This window comes from Chinchilla lanigera, unplaced genomic scaffold (genome assembly GCF_000276665.1).
Source record: "Chinchilla lanigera isolate Chin_1 unplaced genomic scaffold, ChiLan1.0 scaffold00034, whole genome shotgun sequence".
Taxonomy (NCBI): Eukaryota; Metazoa; Chordata; class Mammalia; order Rodentia; family Chinchillidae; genus Chinchilla; species Chinchilla lanigera.
This window is the reverse complement of record NW_004955435.1, coordinates 1627995-1649024: the sequence shown is the minus strand read 5'-3', so window position 1 is coordinate 1649024 and position 21030 is coordinate 1627995. Positions and strand designations below refer to the sequence as shown.

At 38.6% G+C, this 21030-nt stretch overlaps 1 long non-coding RNA gene across 2 annotated transcripts; it reads left to right on the top strand.

The window, feature by feature from the left end:
• Window positions 1–11948: 11948 nt before the first annotated feature.
• On the top strand, window positions 11949–20205 carry LOC102026905. 2 transcript variants are annotated; one of them, XR_261656.1, is made up of 5 exons: window positions 11949–12031; window positions 13161–13259; window positions 13588–14081; window positions 15279–15423; window positions 19973–20205. It is a non-coding gene; the product is annotated as an uncharacterized LOC102026905 (long non-coding RNA). The 2 variants fall into 2 exon arrangements; XR_261655.1 differs by lacking the exon at window positions 19973–20205 and adding an exon at window positions 16732–17120.
• Window positions 20206–21030: the final 825 nt, after the last annotated feature.

Here is a 21030-nt window from a genome sequence, read left to right as displayed (position 1 = left end):
CTTTTCTTAGTTTTTGGAGTTTTTATATTTCAAGACTTTTCCTTTAAACACATCTTTTTAAAAAATTTAATTCTGCTGAAGACCAAGCCCTTTCCACTTGGACTCATACTTCTATCTATTCTACTATTGCCTAAACGACAGCATTTCTTCCATTCCCTTCCATTAATAACATGGTTTCTCCCCTTTTTCTCCCTTCTTGTTTCCTGTCTTCTCTCCTTCCTTTGCTATTTTGTCTTTCCCTTTCTTGAGCTCTTAACAGATGGATGTTGGACCTCCTGGATTAATTCTTCATATTTATATGAAGAATTTGATCATATTTTATATATTTTTATTATTATTTTATTAGAATTCTCTTACTTTTATCTTTCATATCATTAGTTGATCTTATGTAGTATCTCTTATTCTTTAGATGCATCTTTTATTTTTAAAATTTTAGATAATATTTTCCGTTTCTAAGAATTTTTCTGCTCCTCGTTCAAAATTGCTTGATTATATATTATGATTGCAAGTGCTCCTTGAATCTTAAGGATATTATTAGAATTCTGCTAGTTAATTTTCCTGAATTAATTCTGCTTCCCATAGTGTTAATTGTTCTGTTTGATCATATTGACTCTTTCATCTGGTGTTTTATATTTACCTCAAGTGTCTTGTTTTCCAGAGTTTTCATTTTTATTAATGAATGGAGAACAAAATTGATTAACACGGGGAAGTTCTATGGGTTTCTTCTATAAAGACATTAGTGGTTAAAGTGTAGACCACGGAGCTAGATTTTCTGGTTTAGCATTCCTGCTAAGCCACTCAAAACCTGTGGGAGCCGAGGCTGATCACTCTGCCATTTCTGTACATTACCCATAATAATTGCACTTACCTTGTGGAGTTGTTGTAAGAATTAAATAAATTAACATATTTAAAGTACTTATAATAGTGTCTAGCACATGGCAAGAGCTGTGCAAATATTAGCTCTAAGTACTGTGAGGCAGATTTATATCTAGTTTTCTTCCTTGTATTTTACAGGTGATTTCTGGCTTCCTGTAAACAATCCTGGCTTACAAGTAGACAAGTTTTCCCTTCAGGGGAGCAAAGATAGAGGTGTACCAGGATGGAGATGTTTGTGCTGAAAGGAGCAGGCAGGCTTTTCTCTTAAGAAATTTTCCTTGGGTGAAGCTGCACAAGGGCTGGGGATGTAGCTCAGAGGTAGAGCACTTACATTTCAGGCCCTAGATTTAATTCCCAGCACAGTTTTTAAAAACATAAGCAAATTTAAAAAATGTAAGCAAATAAGTCCATAGTAGCATTTTAAGTTGCCGTAACGAAAATTAAGAAAAAAAATGATACGGACCTGAGATGGAGGAAAAAAAGCACTGTTTTAGGAAGAATCTGAAAAGCCTCTTTATCAAACATGCCACACTGATTGCTGTGGGAAGAACAGAGTTTAAAGGCAACAAGAGTAGAAGCAGAGAGAAGTGTAGGAGGCGATTCTAGGATTCCCAATGCGAGATGAGTGGAATTAGACGGTAAACTTGAGAGCAGTGTGTGCAGCCACTCCTTTCCCTTCATGCGTAGAACAATCCGTGATGCGATAGGCGCCGAATAAACACGTGCATAATCTGTGCATGGAGGGCCGGAACACTTCCTATGCTCGACTCCCCGCCCCCGCGCGGTGACGGCACTAAGGGGTGGGGCCTTTGGTAGGTGATTATGGCCTGAAGGCTCTGAAAGGGGTTAATGTCCTTGTAAAAGACGCCAGAGAGAGTTTGTCTGCTCTTTTTACCATGTGACAAGATAGTGAGAAAGTATCAACTATGAGAAACACACTCAGAAGACACTTAAATCTGCTGGTAGCTTCATCTTAAATTTCCTATCCTCTAAAACTACGGGAAATAGTGCTGTCTTTAAACCATCTTGTTTCTGGTAATTTTGTTATAGCGGCCCAAATAGATTAAGACACAATCCTAAGGCAGCAACAAATTTAAGAGGAAGAACCAAAAAACTAGTGTTAGGAAGAGGAGAAAGAGTATTTCAGAAGAGACCCAACAACTAGAGAGTGACTAGATCTGTAGGGCTTAGTTTACCATGATAATTTTGGGTTTTATTTTAACTGTAATGGGAAATTACAGGGTGTGTGTGTCAGGGAGTTGAACTATGCAAAGCCATGGTCTGGCTCACATTTTGAAAGATCACTCTGCTGTATGAAGGACGGATATATAGTGAATAAAAAGAAAAACAGAGAGAAGAGTTAGGAAGCAGTAACAGGATCCTGAGTAGAGATGGATAATAACTTGTGCTAGTCGTGACAGAGGTGTGCAAATGGTTTAGTTCAAGATTTATAATATAGAGCTGCAGGAACAGGATTCTGGATTATAGTAGAAGATGGCAAATTGAAGACAATTTCTAATATTTGGACTGAATGTTTGTGTGATACATTCACTGAAATGTATGTGTGATTTACTGAATGTATGTGTGATACCTTCACTGAAACTGGAAAAATGTGGAAAGACCAGGTTTGTTTGAGGGCGGGTAGGGAAATCCTTTTTGCCTTTGGAGTTTGACAGACCATTTAGATATTGAGGAAGACAGTCTGAGTGGACAAAAGATACTTGAATCAATGCATATTTATCTGTTGTTACTAAGACAATTTTTAAAGAGGTGAGAATTATCTAATGAGTAGGAGTAGGAAGAGCTGAGGTCAACAACAGAATCTTGCTTGAGGTCTTTCCTACATTCAGAGAATGTAGATGAAAATATTCCCTGAGGACTCTGTCTCCTTAGAAGATGTTTTCCTAGTTTTCTCAAAGGTGCTATATGGTTAGATCCTGAATGGGATCTCAGCCGTGATTTGTTCTGACACCACCAATTTTTGTCTTGCTGAAATTTATCAGCATTTCCAGTGTGTAAATAGAATTCTTAATTACTTTCAATGTTGATATGGATCCTTTTACTTTTAACATTTGCTACATAGAATTTTGGAGGGAAGGGTTTAAAAGTACAAGCTCAGAAAATTTATTTGATAATTTGAACAATCAAGAATTACTCCAGGATCTTTCATATTTTGTGTAAAAACAGTACTGATTTTAGAGCCTCTGAATTTTCTTTTCATCCTCAACTTCTCAATATTTAGGAAGTTACCGTCTTCATACAAGGGTCGTGTTTCTTTTTTATGTATGTTAATGAAAATTAGCAAGAAATGACCAAGTGGCTTAGAAATAAGTTTAAACAAATTTAATACTGATAGCGGTATTCAGGCAATATCCACCAAAACTAATGAATTTATTCATAATGGACTTGCAATTTCTACATGCCTAAGTCAGGCATTTCACTAAAATGAACACAAAAAGAAACAAGGATTAAGAGGATGCGTATTATGTAACATTTGAAGTGACAAATCTTTATTAAGCTGTTGTGTGGGGAGCTCCTAACCATCTTAGGCTTCCCCTTATATATTTAGTAGCTTTTTAAACTTCATTGCTTTAAAATGTTACCTTTACAAAAAACTGAAAACAGACAAACAAGACATATCCCTTGCCACATTTAAAAGTGTCCTCCAAAGGTCCATCTGTTTAAAGGCATGTTCCCAACCTATAGTGCACTGGGAGATGTGGAACCCTTAAGATGTGAAGTCTGTTGGAAGGCTTTTAGGTTATCAAGGGCATGAATTCAAAGGGGATAGTGGGACCCTAATCCCCACTTCTTCCCACCTCTTTCTCTCTCTTCCTGCCCAAGAAGTGGACAATCAGCAATGAACTGGAACTGCCAAAACTGTGAGCCGAAATTAACCTTCTATCTTTATAAGGTGATTGCTTTGAATATTTGTTATAGCAATGGAGAGCTAACATATTAACCTTAATCCCAATGCTCTAGGATTATTATGATTTCCACTTTGACCTCCTGGACAAAGTGAATGGTCACTCCGGACTTCCGTTGGCTTCTTGAATGAGGAACTAAAAATACAGAACAGAGAGAAGTAAATGGAGCACAGGGTCAAAGAGGTATGAAGAGGTGTGGACTAGGACTGGTTTCTCTGAGTCAGTTGCTGTTGTTTTAGGCTTCATTGCACCTGGCGCCTTGCTGTGGAGTCGCAGTGTTAATTGTTGCTGTGTGGAAGAGCGCTGGAAGGTTTTGTGACTAGTAAGGCACAGCGAAGCAACAGAACCACCGCCACCCACCTTGCAATCTGGCCCTGGTCTCCAGCTCCGCTCCTAATTCCTCTAATCAGATATCTTGGCAGTAATAGACGGGGCCATGCTGCAGAAACAGAAGTAGCAATACCCAGAGCAGAGACAAATTTCACAGATTATCTATTATTAGTGAAGTACTTTGAGAATAACAGATGACAGGCAGTATGAGTTTAAATAATTCTGTTATTAGAAGTAGGTTATAAAATATATATGCAAGAGGGAATCAGCAGGAAAAGGAAGTGGATTCTAAGCTCATAAATTCTACACTTTGGGGGAATTTAACATTGTCATTGCTTTCTGGCACATATTGGAAGTATTTAAGTGGTTGGACAATTATTTTAGCAGCTGACACATTATGGGATTTAATACATAATAGGTAGATGATGGCTTGTTGTTGCTTTCAATTTGCTGAAAGAAACAAAAGAAAATTTAGGGTTGTCACTGTGACATTCAGATTTTTTTCCCACCCTTTAATATTGTTGTCTTTTTCTCCACAGACACTATCTCAAGTTTTGCTTTAAATTCAAAGTTGGTTCTTTATGCAAACCATGATCAACCTCTATGTTCAAACTCGTGGTGCCCGTGGGTCATTACAAACATCCACAGCCCAACCCAACAGAGGCAAACATCTCCCTCCCTCTCACTGAATTTGTTATGTATGACTTTCTGTACCTAACAGGAAATTACAAAGACCATCGCTTAAACAATAGCTAAAAATCCAGTAGCATTGGGTGATATAGGGAAATGATGTTTCTTTTTGGAAAGCGAAGTACTATAATTATTGTAGACTGCAATATTAGCAAAGAGAGCATAGTACAGAAATATCCATCTTGAAAATGTGCATTGCTGTACAGAGATAGTTTTGAAAGTTTAGTGCAATATCTATATTACATAATATCTCTCCTCTAGTTTCTCTGAATGTTCTATATACATACATTACTTAAACTGCAGTGTCCTTGTGAGGAAAGTGTTATGTTAATATCCATTTTTGTAGTGGGAAGAATACTTGGGGAAGAAAAGCAACATGGATTATGAAGCAAGTTAGTGATAAAATAAGATTAGAATTTACAGCTTCTGAGAATATTTATAAGCATTTAAAAATATGAGTTCCCTTGAATTGCATGAGGAAGGAGTTAGTGCTAGGAATCATTTAGAAGTTAATTAATCTGGAATGTTTTTTGATGAGAGATAATTATACTCTTTCAGCTTCATAATTCATAAACTTAGGTATCTAGGTTATGGTGTGTTGACGATTGGTCTGAAATATAGAGTTAGGTACTTATGATATATTTTAAACTTTAATCTATTTTTGGAAATGATTCATCAGCGTTTAATAACGCATATATAATGTGCACCAGGAACTAGCATGTTCTTGACTTGTCATAATTGTAACCTTCATGATCCAGTAAATATGTTTGTGCATAAAGATTTTTATAGAAAATGTTCACTGGAATCATTTCATATGACCATTAATCCTACAAGATAGTTTAGATAAAATATTGTGGTTTACAATTAAATATATAAGGTGAATATAAAATCTTCAAGAATAATAAAAACATGCAGGAGTTGCAACATACTCTGGTTGTTTTCTCCCAGAGAGGAAAACAATCTGATAAACCTATTTATTTTGAAATTATTGAAATTCAATGTTACATCTCCCCAGCCCCAGTTGAAGTTGTTCTTTTTAAAGAAAATAAGCCCCCCAAAATATATCCATGGAAGAGTTGCTTTCTTCCTATTTTTAAAAGATTAATTTTATTGGTATGATTTACGTATACATGATGAACACATTCACCATGGAGAGTTGGCACCTGTACATGTACATCTTGATTCCTCTTGTCTCCCTTCCCCCTCCCCGCAACTCCTCTCCCCTCTGTATTTACAAAAGCTTTGTTTCCATTTTACCCTTATTTTCTCATTTCTTTGTTTGCCCTTCCTTCCTTTCCTCTCCCCACTCCCTAGTTCCCCTTCCCATTTGAACCATTTCTTCCTATTTCCCAATAACTGTTGTACATGTTGGACCTTATTTACACTTTCATTTTCTCACACAAATGAGACAATGTGATATTTACACATGTGTGTCCAATTTATTTCACTTAAGAATACGGTCTCAAAGTCCATCCATTTACTTATAAATGTCTCAAGTTTATCCTTCTGTATGGCTGAGTAGTACTCTACTGTATGAAAAAAATAGATCTTATTTATCCATTTATCTTATTTATCTTATTTATCCATTTATCCATACTGTATGAAAAAAAATAGATCTTATTTATCCATTTATCTTAGCATTTGGGTTGTTTTCAAGGTTTAGCTATTACAAATTGTGCTGCTATAAACATGGGTGTACACACATGGCTGTTGTATGATGCATTTCTTTCAGGAAGATACTAAGAAGGGGAACAGCTGGGTTGAATGAAACCTCTAGTTTTAGATTTTTGAGGAATCTCCACACTGATTTCCACAGTGGTTGCACCAGTCTACACTCCCACCAACAGTGGAGAAGGGTTCCTTTTTCCCCAGAGTCCTTCCAGCATCTGTTATTGATTGATTTCTTGATAATAGTCATTCTTTCTGGAGTGAGATGGACTCTCAGCATTGTTTTAATTTGTGTCTCTCAACCAGTAATGTTGAACATTTTTTCATATATTTATTTGCCATTTGTACTTCATCTGAGAAATATGTATTCATCTCAGCTGCCCATTATTAGATTGTATCTTTAAATTTGGGGAGCTGATTTTTCTTCATTTCTTTACATGTTCTAGATATTAGTCCTTTGAAGAAGAATTGGGAAATTTTTTTTTCCCACTCTGTGTTGCCTCTTCACCCTGTTGGTGATTTCTTTTGCTGAGAAAAATCTTTTTAATAAGGTGAGACCCCAGTTGTTGATTCTTTGTAGAATTTCCTATGTAATTGGAGTTTTGCTCTTGCAGTCTTTGCCTACACCTATGTCTTTTTATATCTATTCTCTCTCCCAGGAGATTTAGTGTTTTTGTTTTAATATTTAGATCTTTAGATTTTAGTTTAGTGCATGGTGAGACACATGGGTTTAGTTTTTGTCTTCAGTATGGGGATAGCTAATTTTTAAGCATCATTTATTAAAGAGACTATCTTTCTTCCAGTGAAGTTGTTTGGTCCCTTTGTCAAAGATAAGGTGGCAATGTGTGTTTGGAGATGTTTCTGCATCTTCTAATGTGTTCCACTGATCCTCAGGTCTGTTTTTCTTTTTTGCCAGTACCATGCTGTATTTATCACAGTAGCTTTGTATTATAATTTCAAGTCAGGGATTTGATGCCTCCTGCCTTGCCTCTGTTGCCGAGAATTGTTTTTGCTATTTTAGGTGTCCTGGTTCCAAATGAATTTTAGAATTGCTTTCTCTAGCTTTGTGAGGTATGCTTATGGTATCTTGATTGGGATTGCATTAAATCTGTATAACAATTTTGGAAGTATGACCATTTTTACTATGTTTGTCTTCTGTGGGCAGGATAATTTGGGGTGAGGTGTCTTTTCAGGGGTCCAGTCATACTTGTACTTAAAAGTCCTTTGTGTTAGGAATGGAATGGCTCTGAGAAGACATCCAAGACATTACTGGCTAGGGCTTTGGATTCAGATAGTGGTGAATGGGAACAGCAAGGGAGATGCCTGAAAGTTTACTTAAGTGCTATCTCAAGAAGTTTTGGGCCCGTGTAGACAGCTGAGAAATAAATGAAGTTCTTTAACAAACAAGAGGAATGCTCTTTCAGAAAAGCAGAATTTAGATTCATAATAACTAAGAAGCAGATCAGAAAATAGAACAAGCTTCTGAGGTGAAGGTCAGCTCATAGCATGCACTCAAGAAACGCTCATGGAGCACTGTGTGCAGGTGCAAAGCCAGATACTAGCAGGTGTGTGGAGACTAAGAGAGACCTGAGCTTTGCCGGACTGTAGCTCCGATTGAAAAATGTGATCATAATGCCACACGTACAGCATGTGCTCAGAAAATAGTCAACTGAATTAATTAATTTAAAATGTGACTATCCTACTGTGATAAAATATTAGACACTATTCATGATGTTCTATTAGATGTATTAGTTACAGATAGTACAGCAAGCTTAAGAATATATTTATAATTGTGGGATTATGGTTTATGTAAAAATATTAAAAGCAGATTGTTATTGTAGAAAGTGAAAGGCATCAGTGTACTACTAAGACATTGTAGACAAAACTTAAATGGAAATAATATTTTGTGCAACTATTTCAAGGTTGCAAGTAACTGTGTAGCAAGTTCTTTTGTATTTTTATGCATAAAGATATAAGCGATGACAAAGGAGTTTGGATTGGGTTATTGTCATTCTGTATTTACAATGTTAAAAGTGTAAGGACTAAAGGGAATAATCTGAAAATATATCTTTCCTTATATTAAACTATATAATCTAAGATTTTATTATCTTGCTTTTATTTATAAATACATGCATTTGTTACTAAGCTTTGGATGTCTTTTATTAAAAATTACATAGAAATATAATATAATTTGGGCTTCATCTGTGTGGATGCGTGTTTATGTACGTGTGTGTATAGGGAGGAAGCGACCAAGGGAAAGTAAAAAAGAAATGAGGAATAAGTGAAACAAGGAGAGTGCAAATGAGCAAGGGAGTCAGTGTTGTAAAAATCAGTGCCACAGAATGAGCAAACACCGTGATTCACTCTAATACCCATGCAGAGTGCAGTGTATTATTAGCACATTTCTTCTGAGTAGATTTTAAAGTTTATTAATAGTTTAGAATTGCTCACATTGGGAAAAAAGGGAAAAATAGAGATTTTTAAGCCTGTGGTCTAATAATCTTATGTATTATAATAAAATCCATTTTTCTTTCTTCAGAAAATATTACATACGTGATCTCATGGGGCATTGAGACATCTGGATTCTTTTTTCTCCCTGCAGCACCCTCATCAACACCCTGGGAAGATGAGCTCGAGGGTAAGTAGACTCTGACTTTGAAAAACAAGCATTTAGGGTAGCTGTTCGTTCACTGTCGCCATCCTTGGATCTGTGCTCTCTCCTCTGTCCTCCATTTCCTAATGTGCTTCTTTTTCTTTTGTGCCTTCCCTCTCATTTTCCCCTATTCACTTACATACTTTTAGCCCTGTAATGCAGTTTTTAAGAAAAGAGCTATTCGGAGAAATGTTTATCACTTGAGAGTTACTTATGTAATGCCTTCAGGACCGTAGTCAGACCTGTAACAGATATGCACCGATATGTACCAGATATGCACAGCGGGGTATGCATTTCATGGGTACAACTTCCAGAAACTTTAAGAATAATTCTCTAAGATTTAATGGAAAGGGTAACATATTTATAAAATTTATTTCCCCTATTTTAAGGATTGTAAAATATTTCTTTTTGAGATAGGGTCTCACTATGTAGTCCAGGCTGGTCTGCAACTCACTACGTAGCCCAGGCTGGCCTAGAACTCGAGGTGATCCTCTTGTCTCAGCCTCCCAAGTTCTGGGATTACAGGCATGCACCAACACGCGTGGCTCAAGGGCTGGAAAGTATTTGAATACCTAACTTGACTCCCCAACCGTGGTTACAAGTGGGACTGGCCAGAAGATTCAGTTATGGTCAATGACGGTGTAAGCAGAGAGTTTTGAGGGAAGGGAATCCCAGAGGAGGAAACTTGTGAGAAGATGGCATATGACCCTTCTGCTTTCTTCCAAGATGTGATACATGAAGGTACATCATTTATTTTGTACATGTGAGAAACAAAAGCTACATGCTCGGTCTACTCAGCAGAAGACAGAGGGAGCCTAGGTCTTTTTGTTTTTTTGTGGTACCAGGAATTGAACTCATGACCTTGTGCTTGCCAGGCAGGCGCTGTGCCACTGAGCTAAATCCCCAGCCCTGAGCCTAGGTCTTTGGTGGCACTGAAGAGACACAACATTCTTCCTGACTTCAAATCTACAGTTATATAAGAAAAACAAACTCCTATTTGCTTCAGCAATTTTGGGAAAGTTTCCTTTTAATTTTAGTGCATTCTGACCTATAATCAAATGGGCAGTGGAGGCTTTTAGTCTTCTGCTTTCAAGAGGTGGGGGACAGACCCGAGGGCATACAGTCTAGAAGTCAAGCTCTTCCTGCGAAGCATGTTACTCCAGAGAGAAGCCAAGAAATTCGTAACACAAAAGACCAGTGACATGAATCTACTTGTTCTTAGAAAGGCAAGGGTTTACTTCCTCTCCTCCTCAAAGGCCAGGACTTATTCCTGATGGATAAAATAATAATCCAGAAAATGACACATAGAACTGAGAATAAACAAGAGACAGAAAAGTTGCTTAAGATCCTGAAAAGATTGTAGGCAATACTCACATACAAAGAAACAGAGAAGGAAAAAAGTCAGGATTACTATATGAAAATGTTAGCAGAGGGTCCCCAGGAAAGCCAGGTTAGAACTCCCCCTTTCTTTAGCTATCATAAGTGAAGCATAGCATGTCCTCAAACTTGAAATTTTTCAACTTGTGTATGACATATGTCATATATATCTACTTTTATGTGTTGACTTTTAAATTATTAACCTGGTCACAAGAATACCACAACATGGACTGGCCAGACGAGGTCTGTTCTGTATTTCAGACAGCCCTAACAGTAATGAGCAGAGAAAACTGGCAAGGATATCTTGTAAAATTGCCAGGTGGTGTACGGTATCATTTCCCCTATGGAGACTATTAAAGCAAAATAAAACAAAATCATTCATGCAGGTGGGAGAGCAAGGACAGAGTGGTGACAAGCATAGGATGATCACCCAGGAGCAACAGTGGGTCATGTAAATAAGATCAGGACACAAACAGGGTAAAGAGAGGTCAGAATGACCAACATTTTAAATTCAACATTTTTAAGTCAGAATCTGTGAGGAAGTAGTCAATAGTTTTCAATAAATCTTGCCTTTGAAGTCTACTGAAATTTCCAGTTTTAAATTCTTTATGACTGGCTGTAATGTACTTGAATTAACAATGACGTGAGAAAGATTTTATTGTATCAATGCTGTAGATAATATGTACGAGACAACTGTAACTTGTACTGTGTCGGTTAGTCAAGTATGCTTCTTTAGAGCCTCCCTAGGAGAGGGAAAGAAAAGCCTTTAGAGACGGGCTTTCTGTAACATCTTTGTTTAAGAGTAGGACGGCTTTTAGATAGAAAAGGAAGTAATATGAAATAACTGAAGGATAAGAATGAAAAGGGAAGGGGCTGGGGATTTAGCTCAGCAGCACAGCGCCCGCCTGGCAAGCGCAAGGTCGTGAGTTCAATTCCCGGTACCAGAAAAAAACCAAAACCAAAAAAGAAAAGAATGCAAAGGGAAGTGGAGAAGAATGTCAAGTATATCCCTGTTGTGGAAAATAAGCTGGAAAGCTTACTTTGTTTGCCAAGCGCACGTACACTGCAGGTGTGAAAGGTTTCAGACATCCAAAGCCCCAAGTCGGGATGGACTCCACAAAGCAGATCCGAGGGAAGGAGGGATTGCCCAGGCAAGGTGGCAGGATGTGGAAAGTGTGCCAGAAGACAAGGTGTGTTTCAGATTCCTTAGGAAAAGGATGAGGTTTTTGTCTCCCAGTACGAGGGCTTTCTGGTTTTTCTCATTGGGGAGGGGTGCTTGGCACGTGGCAGGCACAGAAAAGACGTTAGTTTCACTTTTGTCGTACGTAAGATGGTTCTTACATCCCTAGACGGGAGTGTTCCGGGGCGCTTCGCTCCTCAATTCAGAGGATGCCACTTGGAGTAACACAGCAGCTCTGTGACGAAGAGGCCTGCGCTCTGGGTGGGGCAGTGCCCTCGCTACGTCCATTCTCACACCTCACCCTCACGTGCAGCTCACCTCCCTCGCCCTGTAGGTATTTCTGGTGGTTCCTTGCTTATCGCGTCACTTGTTGATGTTCTTTTATTCCCTGGACAGTGTCTCTTCTGTGCTATGTATAGTATCTTATTCTGTTTAGTAATGGATCAGCCTTCCGAGTATTTATCATGGTTTTCAGTTGTCCAAGAAGAATCTGAAGTACTGGCAGTTTAATTATCCGAGATCGCATAGTTAGTAAATGGCTGCGTCAAGGTTGGAATCCAAACATGACTCAATCAAAGATGCAAACTTTTTCCATTGCGGAAACGATTGCTTATCCGAGACTCCGAAACTCAGGCCGCGTTCCCGTAAAGTAAGCGCAAATCAGAGCATAGCGTGGCAAAACCCTGGATAAAAGAGGCAGAGGCTCCCGAGTACTAGCCAGGCCCGACCCCGCTGAGCTTGAGAGCAGACCAGATCCAGTGCATTCAGCGTGGAAAGCTTTTGTAAATAAGGAGGGGAAGGGGGAGTCGAAGTGACGGTTTGGGAGTTGGGGAAAAAAGAAGCTATGTACAGGTACAAATTCCCGTGATGAGTGTGATCATTACGTGCACCTAAAATGTACAAATAAGTGTAATTAATCAAAAACAAAAAAAAAAAACACAAAACAATAAAAGAGTTAACCAATAAAAGGGTAGGGGGTGGAGGAATAACTATTAAACCAACAGTATGACTTGCTAAAGGATAAGTGTCCTACAATGGCCCTAAGGAGACTTCTTAAATTACTTCTTACAAAGGGCCACACTTTACCAAAGGATAAACCTGCTCGAATGGAAAGGACTTTTTAACTTCCTGGTGGTCAGGATTACCCAGCCTTACGTGTGAGTCCACAGAGACGTGGATAACTGGTGGCAGTTATAATGTCCTAAACTTCTGTTGACATGATAATGGGTCATTAAATGATGGAAATATTTATAGGTATGATTTTATGCAGCCGTAAAAATGAATGACCTGCAATTATTTGTAAAAATATGGGTGCATCCTTGAAGTGAAGCATTGCTTGAAGACAGTAAGCAATAAACTATATTTTATTTTATAAATGAAAGAATCAATCAGTATATTATTTAAACCTAAGCAAATTTGGGAGGAAAATCGGTAACATAAACACAAACACAAATTTCAGGATAATGGGGGCCTCTCGGAACATGGAGAAACCCGGAAGTGTCACCGGAAGACCACACAGATGGGCGCAGTACCATTGGTAATGTTCTTACGTTGAAGGGTAAGTTTGTAAGTAGTCCCTTTGTTGTGTCTCATAAATACTTCACATTCCATATATTCTTGTGCATGTTTCAAATAGTAATCAAGAAACGATGGTGAGACTAAAACCTCCCTGGCTGCCTCAACCCTTTTGGCTGCAATGGGCGGTCTGAGTGACAGACAGATGCCACTCTTCCTTTCTCCAGAGATTGCCAGTCACGGGTCCTTAAAGAAAAAAACTCATTTTGAGTCTCATATTTAATTTGAAAAAACTCTTATATGTAAATTCTCAGGGGAGAGATTGTGTATGTGTGTGAATACACCTTCCTTGTCACATTTTCTTTTTCCAGAAGTGAAGTTATTCAATAAATATATCAAGCTCATGTGATCTCAGATGCTAGAAGGACTCAGAGGAAGAAAAATAATTATGGGAAAAAGAGCAATACAATTGTAGTCCTGCTCAGACTGATACGCTAATAGGAAGCAAATGTGCAGATGGAAAGGAAAATCTTTGTTATCAAATCCATGCTACTTCAATCTGAAGTACAGTCATTGAACGGGTTTGACCAAGAGCATTCCTTACACATGGACTACAGCGTGAATCTGCTGAGGGTCAACCAGAGAGTAAAGCCCAACTTCAGATGAAGTGTGTTGGGTCACCAGTGCACATATTCTCGGAAGCTTAACATTCTGCATAATGAATGTTTTCTTAAACTTATGTACTTGCCTGCAGCAAACTCTGACTCCAGCTTTTTGCATGAAAAATCCATTTCACAATCAATTTGAGTGGCAAAATTATTTTTCTGTTTTGTTTTTGGAACGTCTGCCAAGGAGACCCGCTATCGTAATGCATTTTCTGTGTTGGAATCTCCATTATTTAAGCTGCATACAACTTTTTGAGATGATAATGTTTCAGGGATGAGTGCACACACGGCGCTGTGCTCCTTGATGTGCTCCGGAAGGTGGCAAACTAGCGTTTCCTGGTCCACGCATCATCATTTCTTCCCTCTATGCCTCAAGCAAGTCTTGGGGATGCTACACTCCAAAACACAGCTTTTCTTCATTCATTTTAATGGGTAGCAAGGAGTTTGGAATTTTTAGGTTCAGAAACTGATACAGGCTTACTCTGACCTTTCTCAGCATGCTAAATGGCCTCCAGCCCTCCGCACTGGAGTGTGGTGAGCGGAGCGGAGTTCTCATCAATCTAAGGAGAGCAATATGTCTGATCTGCGGGACAGTTTCAAGCCAGTGGTTCAGCACTTCAGAATATGGAGTTGCAGTCCATTTGCTGCAATGGTGGCCGCATCAGTGTCCATAATTTGGTGCCTTGAATATCACTGGAGAACTGACCCTTGCCTTGCATATCACAAATACCTGGTTTTCTTATGTCGTGGCCTTAGTCTTCAATTTATGAGAAGGATGTAGAGTTTTAGCACAATTCTTCAAAAAAGTTATCTAGAGACTGTGACCTTATTCTGTATTGTAACTTTAGGGTAGTTTACTCTCCTTGGCTGGGAGGAATATCTGCAATCCTGAGTCAAGGCCCGTTATGTTTCCACATGGAAAGGCAAATTGTAACCAAATTTATGCAAATAAAGTCACTGGAAAAATGATCAGACAGTAATTCTCACTGCAGAGCAACTCCTTGAATATTGAGAGAAAGTTTTAGAGAATAAAGCTGTAATTTAAAAGCTTCAATTTATCCTATGAAACGCTATGAATATTATGCTTAAGGAAATAACCAGAACATTTAATTCCAAGATATTTCCACTAATAACAGAAGAAAACGATAAATAACTAAAGTAATTTGAAGCTAAAATTGTAATCTTTGACTTTAATATCATAAAATGAAACTCAAAGCTCATCACTAAAGTAATGCTATTTTTTTTTTTCCTGTCTCTGTCTCTGAATTTATGTCCAGGGGCAGCTTCTGGTAACATAGTTTCAAATCTCACCCCTCCCTTCTTTCACTTCCAAAACACTTTGCAGGCCCTGATTTCTCTCTCAAAAATCATTATTTTTTTCCTGTTTGTATTTCCAGCATTGGTTCACGATTACATAATTGTTTGTGAAATCACATAAAATTCAGGTTCTTATGGACGTGCTGCAGTATGGATTTTAATGTTAAAAGTGTCTAGATTTCAGCTTCTTTTCTTCAGTGTGGATATTCACGCAGACTTCAGATGGTAGGTGAACTTAACTTTACACTCCAGTCATTGCAATACATTTTTTAAAAACTTAGTTTGAAATAGTTTAAGACTCACAAGGAGTTGAAAAAGTTAGTACAAGATTACCTCATGCATCCTTCACCTAGCTTACTCCAGTAGCATCTTACACAATACGAAACTAAAAATCCAGGACATCGCCATTGGTGTGATATTATTGATTAACCTCCAGATGTGCTGAGGTGTCACCAGCTTTTGCATGCACCTTCTCCTCTGGCTCTGTGTACGTGTACTTCTGTGAGGTGCTGCCATACGTGAGCTACTTCACATGTGCCGGACTGTCCTGCCACCGCACAGAAAGCTCCTCTTACTAACCGACTGCGGTCACGCTCTCTCCCAGCTCGAACCTCTGACAACCGCTGATTTGCTCCTCAGCACTCTACCCTGAGTGTTGTATAAGTGGAGTGGTGCAGTACGTAATCCTGTGAGACTGGTTTTCTTTACCCAGCAAAATGCCCTTCAGATTCATGCGTGTTGTTTGTTTAACAGTTTGCTGAGTATTCCCAGGGCATTGAACAATTACCCACAGAAGGGTATTTGGATTGTTTCTGGTTTTTAGTTATGACCAAATAAAGCCGCTATCAATATTCACATACCAGCTTTTGTGTGACATAGTCACAAGTACGTATGGGTGGAGATACAGTAGGACAGTGTTGCCTAGTGAGTTCTCACCTAGAAAGTACACACAATAAAGGGTTATGCTCATAGTTATCAAGAAAATGTGACATCAAAACTAGAATCACTCACAGATCAACAGAACAGTACAGAGAAGCTGGAAGTACAAGCATACAAGCACTGCATGCAATTGATTTCTCACAAAGGTACAAAAGTGATTCAATTGGGGTAGTCTTTTCAGTAAATATTGTTGTAAAACTGGAATATACATAGGCAAAAAGAAAAATAATGAGACCTAAACTTCACATTTTACAAAACTATTAACTCTAAATATATAATAAATGTAAATATGAAATGAGGAACTATAAAACTTTTCAAAGAGAACAGAGGTGTCTGGGGATATAGCTCAGTGCCTTAAGCACCTGCCTGGCAAGCGTAAGGTCATGAGTTCCATTCCTGGTACAAAAAAAAAAAAAAGAAAAAAAACGGACCTCAAGTTAGACTAGAAGCTGAGGTAGGATGCTGAAAGCAGAGCAAAAAAGTCAATTGAACTGGATTTGACGAACATGTAAAACTTTTGCTCTATAAGTGACCCTCTTAAGAGGCTAAGAAGACAAATCAATGACTGGAAAAAATTTGCAAATTTCACAATAGGAAGAACACCCTAAATTCAACAGTGAAAGAACAAAGAATCCAATCCGGAAATGGGCAAAAGACACAGACAGAAATTCACCAAAAAATACAGATAGAAAAGAAACGCAAAAAGATATTCAACAGTATTAGTCATCAGGGAAACGTGAGCTAAGCCGCAGCAAACTCCTGGTACACCTATCAGGACGACTAAGAGGAGAACACTGACGACGCCGAACACTGCAGGACACGCTGGCCCACGGAGAGGGCGAGGACAGGAGGTGCGGGGCTGCCTGTGAGATGAATCTCTAAGGCTCTCAGCTGACCGCGGTTACTCATTACACGACCTGGGAACGGACTAAAAACCGTTTTTGTACCTCAAGCGGGTGAACCGTACGTCGTGTGAATCATATCGCGTAAGGCCTTTTTGTTGTTTGCCTTTGTTCTTTTTTAGAGAGCGCAGGCAAAGGAGATGGCACAAGACTGGAGCACAGCTGGTGACCGGGGTGAGGGTGTCAGGGAGAAACACTTAGGCGAAGGGGGAGGCGGCGGCTGGACTCGAGGTGGAAAGGAAGGGAGAGCCTAAGGTTCGGGTCATCGCCGAGGGTCTGTTTTATGAAGGGCTTGAGGCCAGGCACAAGAAGAATTTAAAAGGCTAATATTTTAAAAATTGTGGAGCTAGCAGAGCTCTCATCTGCTGGGAAGAGAATGACCCAGCTCTTCTGAGAAACAGTCCAGCAGTTTCTTACAACTAAGCACACACTCACCATAAAATCCAGCAAATGCACGGTCGGATATTTGTCGGACAGAAATGTAAACCGTTGTCACAGAAAAGCTGGTATGTGAGTATTGATAGCGGCTTTATTTGGTCATAACTAAAACCCAGAAACAATCCAAGTATCCTTCTGCGGGTGAGTAATTATTTAATACACTGGGAATACTAGCAAACTGTTAAACAAACAACACGCATGGATCTAAAAGGCATTTTGCTGGGTAAAGAAAACCAGTCTCACAGGATTACATACTGCACCACTCCATTTATACAACACTCAAGGCAGAGTGTTTCCAGGGAAACACAGTTCTTTTGAGAAGTGTCTATTTCAGTTGTGTTTCTTTATTTGTTTGTTTTTGAGACCAGGTCTCACTATGTATCCCAGGCTGGTCTCGAACTCACTATGTAGCCAACTGACCTCCTTGATCCTCCTGCCTCAGCCTCCTGAGTGCTGGCTGCATAAGCATGTGCCACCATGCCCAGCAATTGCATCATTGATTTTTGAAAGAAAATATAAATTATTCAGTTTGCTGGGTGTGGTGGCACATGCCTGTAATCCCAGTACTCAGTAGGCTGAGGCAGGAAGAACACCACAAATTCAAAGCCAGTCTGGACTACATGTGGTTCAAGACCATCCTGACCTACACAGAGAGACCCCATCTCAAAGAAATTAAGTAAAACAAATAAATAAATTAACTACTTCGTGACAAAAGCTATAGCATTAGCTATATATTATAATGTAAACCAAAACAATTTTGAGGCATTTATATTAATAATAAACATATTTGTGGGTGTTTGTAAAGGACCCTTATATTTCATGAAGAGTTCATAGGTTTTAAAATAAACTGTAAGGAGGGGCTGGGGATTTAGCTCAGGGGCACAGCGCCTGCCTGGCAAGCGCAAGGTTGTGAGTTTGATTCTTGGTACCAGAAAACAAACAAAAAAAAAACCCTGTAAGGTGATAATCTACGAACACAATGTTGGTGGCACCATTTTAGTTCAGCATTTCACACCTAGCACAAAACTACAAGCAATCATACATTTAATAAATAGTGTTTGCAATACTTAGAAACGACAGTATCCTTTTTCTGCATTCCCAGAGACTTATGAAAAGCTTTAGAGCTTGAAGAAAGCTTTCTTAGATTTTACCTCTGTTGATCCTCATCATAACATTCAGTAGGCAGAATAGGAATTATTATCCTCGTGTTAAATTGCACAGACTGATGTGATTGCATTTATATTTGTAGGGCTTTGGGAAGCTCTTATATTCCTGCTTGTGATAAAGTTAGTGAGCAAGGCTTCATTATACAGTAACACCAGAGAGCAAAAGACTGACTTTTAGGCTATTGAAATTTCAGAGAAGAGATAGAAAACAATGAAGGATTTTTTGTTCTTCTCATCTATTGTTTATATATTGATATACTTATAATACATTTATGCCCCATGCATGTACTATATATGAGTAATAATATAAGGTACAATTTATATTCTTATAACTATACAAATTAAATATGTAATATAAACACACAATGTTTCTATTAAGTTTTAAGAAAATAAAAGAGTCTTGCTTATAAGACAACATTGGATTCTTTTTATTCCATGAACACTTCCATTTTATAACATGTCTTTCCTAGGCATAGGAATTTTAAAGTAAAAATTTCATCAACTGTGTTGACAATTAAAAGCACTAGAAAAATGATGTGAAAATGTAATTTCCAATGTTTGTAAAATATACATTCTTTCGTGACCTGACTGAATACGCAGTGTCATTTGCATTTCCTGTACTTAAATATGAGATTGTGAGTGACTCTTACCTTGCGTCTAGAGGGAATTCATGCTAGTTAAGGGGAAGTAAAACATTTTACTTTATAATGTGAATGACCCATAACTCACAGCTGCCCATGGCTGATGTTTAATTTACATAACAGATACTTTGGCATTTTCTTAATATTTTCAGGAGAAAATTTCATAGAAAATAGTTGAGTTTCATACTCAGAAACACTTGGTATGCAGTGTATATCTGCTATTGTCTGAACTGACTATAAAAAATAAACAAAATGAAACCAATTCTTATGATTTATGGTCTGTTAAAAATACACACATGGGAGATATTTTGTGACTGTGCAGTGAATTTTAAGATAACTAAAGGAGCATATACTAATGTGTATGGAACTGAGCTAAGAAAATAACTTTATTCTAATTCCAGGACTATATTATATCATAAAAGATGGCATTAGAAAAATTGATTCCTACTAATTCTCATTAAAAAATAGTTAATGGGGAGATTATTTTAAAGAGAATAATAAAGAAAGAAAACTAGCAAAATACCAGCAATGTAGACAGAAACAAAACAAAGCAGAAACAATAAAAATGATACCGGGTTTCAGAACAAATGATAGGAATTAGCAGTTATATTATATATAGGAATTTATATATAGCAGTTAGATTATATAATAGGAATTAGCTGTTATATTATATATTGTTATCTTCAAGGAACTTGCTCAGATTACCAGACGTAAGGATGCAAGATTGAGCAAACCATTGCAGAGAATCAGAAAACGAACAGAACAACCCAGTAGAAATGATGCAGAGTCTCACTAGACGAGATGACAGGAGTTCACCAATGGCAGTTGTATTGCAGATTGTTGTCTTTAAATCAGTTGATCTGACAGAAGCCATGGATTTCAGTCATCTTGTACAGTCTTTGTTATCTCAGAAAATTAACATTATCCACACGCGCGTTGTATTTGTTTTCTGACAGTTAATTTAAGCACATTTGAAGCGCTTTAACATATTACCCCTACTCTAATGAGTGGTACGAGGAAAAGGAAAGTAAGAAGGAGAGAAATGGAACTAATAGCCCCGGAGTCCTTACCGTTAGCAGAGTGCCTTCTACCCATAACTCCTGATCCACACAAGACTTCTACAAGGACATAGTTCTAGCAGGATTTCTACTTAGGAATCTGAAGCCGACAGACAGAGTCCTGGGGTTTGGACTTACAATGTCCTCCAAAAGCGCTTGTGTTAAAGGCTTGGCCCACAGCTCCGTGCTGCTGGAAGGTGGAGGAACCTTTAAAAGACGGCCTAGTGGGAGGTCTTCAGTCCCTGGGGCCTCGTCCTCAGAGGGCTGGGGAGCTCGGTTCTCTTCACACCGCCGTGACATGAATGGGTCTCTTCCGCCCTCTGCTCTTGCCGTGATATTGTGTACCACCCGAAACAGAGAAACGGGGCCCGCTGGTCCTGGACTGACCTCTCCGAAACTACGCACCAAGTAAGCACTTTTCAGGTTGCTCGTGTGAGGTGTTTGGTACAGTAATGGAAAGTCACCTCACACGCAGGTATGATGGCCGCGTGGACTCCGCGGTCAGACAGAAGCTCACACAGAGAGGGCAACCTAAGCTTAGTTCAAGGCTTGCTGTCAGCCCTAGAATTTGCTCTGGCATTGGGCCCTAATATTGCGTTACCAGTCCCGTTAATCCCCGTTTCCCAAACTGAGATTTGAACAGAGGTCTAAGTCCAAAGCCTAAGGTGACAGTGAAACACTTACCCAG